Below are 3,771 nucleotides of genomic sequence, written 5' to 3' on the forward strand. Positions count from 1 at the left end.
GAGACTCGCATCATCGTAAATACATTCTCATATTTGCATACATATTTGCATTCAATCTCTTGTACGTGTATATTTTTTTTTCCGATATATTTAAAAATATCCTTCTTTGTGAAAAATTTTTCTTTACGAATTCGTCGATCGATATTATATTTCGAGGCAATGATATATATATATATATCATATATATATGATATATATATATATATATATGTACAAAGATTGTTTCATTAAAAACGATATCATTTTCACGAAAAAAAAAATCTGCCGATAATACGAGGAGCAATATCGTTCATCGCTTTGTAAATAGCTTAATATTTATTCGAGCGCATCACCAGACAAAGTACCTGTGCATCCTCCGATGAAGAATCATCCTCCGAAGAATCATCATGGCCGCCATTTCGAAGAAAGAATCTTTTAAATCGCCAGATGGGATTCGTTCACGATCGATCTAGTTGTTATACTTTTTCTTATCTTTCTTTGTACAAAAAAAAAAACAAAAAAGAAGAGCGGACACTTCGAGCGATTTACTTTTTAATTTGTAACCATTTTTATAACATTCAAGTATTGAAAAAAAAAAAAAAAAAAAAAAAGGAAAAATTCTTGAGATTAAAGGAAATATGATGAGAAAAAATTGAAGAAAATTGTCTTTGTTTTTGTAAATTCCTTGTAAAAAAAAAAAAAAAAATAATTCTCGAAGAATTAAAGAAAATACGATGAAGAGGAAAAAAAAAAATAATCGTGTTTCTAAATTCCTCGTAAAAACGTTGGGAAAATGAAAATGGAAAAAAAAAAATGCGCATATTTAAATTATAATTTAAAAATACTGATTCACAGAATGAGTCGACAAATTTTATCAATCGTTAACTTCTCCCCCCTCCCCTTCCGACAAGCGATTTTCAAATTAACTTTGAACGTTGAAATAATTTTTAATTTCAAAAATATTAAATACTTAAAAAAACCGCTTTCGTATAAATCGACTCGTTAATCGTCCACTATCCAAGTGGAATAGTATACCGTTGATCTCGCGAAGTGTAACGTTCCAAAAAAATAAATAAATAAATAAATAATAATAATAATCGTCTCGGCGGAACGATCGGGTTACGCGTTTCAATGGGCGATCATTCTTATTGAGAAATTTATAACAACGTTATCGGCGTCCGACGATCTCGTTCCTTTTTCAGAATATTGCATTGGATAAAGTTTCGCGATGATTCATCAACCTTGAAGCGATCTCGTTCAATGCCCGTTGTCCGTCCGCGCTCCAGATGAAATTCGCATTGTCAAAGGTTTCGCGTTAGAGAGACAGAGAGAGATTTCATTTTCTTTTCATTCTTAACATAGTTACAATTCGTCAAAAAAAAGAAAGTGCTCGAAAGTTTGTTCGAGAGAAAGAGAGATGATTAATCGTAATGATAGTTGTTCAAAAATAAGAAAGAAAAATAAATTTAAAAGAGAGAGAGAGAGAGAGAAAAGTGGTAGTCGAGCGAATCCCCGCGCGTCACACACAGCACGTCCCTGAGAAGAAACAATGGAAGTGCTACGACACTGGGAGGATATAATGAACCCCCTTGTTTCGCGTTCCCCTTCTTCCATCCTTTTCTTCCCCTTCTCCTCCCACTCTCCTTTCTTCCCATTTCGTCCCAGTAACCAGAAGCTTTTCTCTCTCTCTCTCTTCGTTCATCGTATCTTCGATGTACGCGGCGAAAGCGTGCGCGGATGAAAATGATTAATGTAAGTTGACCGCGAAGAGGCGAGAAGAGAGAGAGAGAAAGGAAAGAAAGAAGAAACTAAGTACGTAATTTCTCTCCCTGACAATCGACCATGATTATACACTTGTACACCGCTTGTATAAAACAGCTTACACACACACACACGTTGACGCATCGTTGACTCTTTTAAATTTCGTGAAATTCGCATTATGATTAAAATCTTGTTCACGAAAACGATATAACCGATTTAATAAGTATTATTTCGTATTAATATATTCCCCCGTATCGTTTGATTCGTTTTCTGTATCTCGCTTTTTAAAAGTAATATTTTTTTTTTCCACATCCATAAGCTGCATCCTAACCTTCATCGCGGAAAATTTTTAGAGTCGTTGATCCGAATACAACGATGCGTACAACGTCTTAACAACGCGAGGGAAAAATTTCTAAAAATTAATTAAAATAGATTGTGTGCATAAAGGCGAGTAAATACTTTTATCTGATAATTTTTTAAATAATAAATCGATTCCGACAGAGGATTGAAATATTATTTATCGAATATAACTTGCATTTACTTGAAATCTCTTTTGAACCATTTGCTATCTAGTACTGGTGAAAGTTTATAAAAAAAAAATCCATTATTCGCTTTTTCGTTTTAACAACGATTCGTTTATTTATCGATGATAATTAGATATAATCGTTCATTTATTTTCATGCATACGATCCACGTGTTTCTCGTGTAATATTCCCCAAATTTTCATTCTCTTCTATCGTAGATATTAAATACGATACCCTCGACACCGGAACACGCACGAAACACTTGTACGCGACGTCCACTTTCCAAACGCTTTTGTTATTTCCGTCGCGCGAAAGCGCCCCTTCTATGTGAGCGTGTATGTAAAGGTTTTTCGATTACGTAACCGCAACCTCGGATGATCGATGAATAGATGGCGACCGTATCGAAAAATACTTCGACTATTTTTTTCTCGTTGAATCATCGTTGGTTTTCGGGGAGAGACATCTACGTATTCTTACGTACGTACAGAATGAATCATGTAAATAGAATTTAAAAAAAAAAAATATAGGACTCTACTCGAGAAGCAAAAAGCATTAAGTTTTTAAAATCTTTCCTATCGAAGATTCTTTTAAATTCTATTGCTACGTGAACTGTATAATAGCATATGAGCAAAACGAGAAGAATTTTTTTTCTTTCTCTCTATCTTAGAGAATATTCATTTGTACCAATTGTAGCCTCTACGAAACACACGATTTATATATATATATTTCGTGTCGTGGAATCGTAATTCGTTTGCAGTTCGATCGATGGCAACGTACTCATCGATTAACTTCGTCGATGACTGCATCGTGGCCTGTTAGTACAGTTGCACGTCGCATACATACGTTGTGTATATAATTAACGAAAACGAGGAGCAAACAAGAATGTATCAATCGGATATTTCTGTCTCGATAGATCATCGATCGAAAGGATTCGTTTCGTTCGATTAAAGAATAAGTTCGTTAAAGAATAAGCGGGAGAAGAATATTAATGACAATGGTAAGGATGATAATAAAAAAAAAAAAAAGGAGAAGAAGAAAAGGGGGAAAAAAAAAGAAAGGCATTGCGTGAATGGAAGAGGATTGCGCAATCGAAGAAACGATGACGGAGAAGCGAATGAGAATAAGGTGGAAGAGAGAGAGGGGAGGGGAGGGGGAAGAGAAAGAACTGTTAGGCATAAAAACGAACTCTCTAATTGTATGAATAATTGTACGGAGTAACGGAGGTTCGATCGGTAATAAAGAAAAGATTTAACCTTCTGTCCTCTATTTTATGCTATTATAAATGTTGTACAAGTTATTTATTTTCGACGTGGAATTCAAAACTTTTATTTCGATTCTGAAATATAATTATATAATATTGTTAGAATAAGTTTTGACGAGGAAACGAAAGTTAAATCTTTGGTTTCTCAAAATTTTTCTCCAGTGTAATTTTTATATGTTCATTCATTATATGTATTAAAGAGGTATCGTTAATACGTTTCGTATTTTTTTTTTTTTTTTTTTTTAC

Source organism: Apis dorsata, unplaced genomic scaffold, assembly GCF_000469605.1.
Source record: "Apis dorsata unplaced genomic scaffold, Apis dorsata 1.3 scaffold_174, whole genome shotgun sequence".
NCBI lineage: Eukaryota > Metazoa > Arthropoda > Insecta > Hymenoptera > Apidae > Apis > Apis dorsata.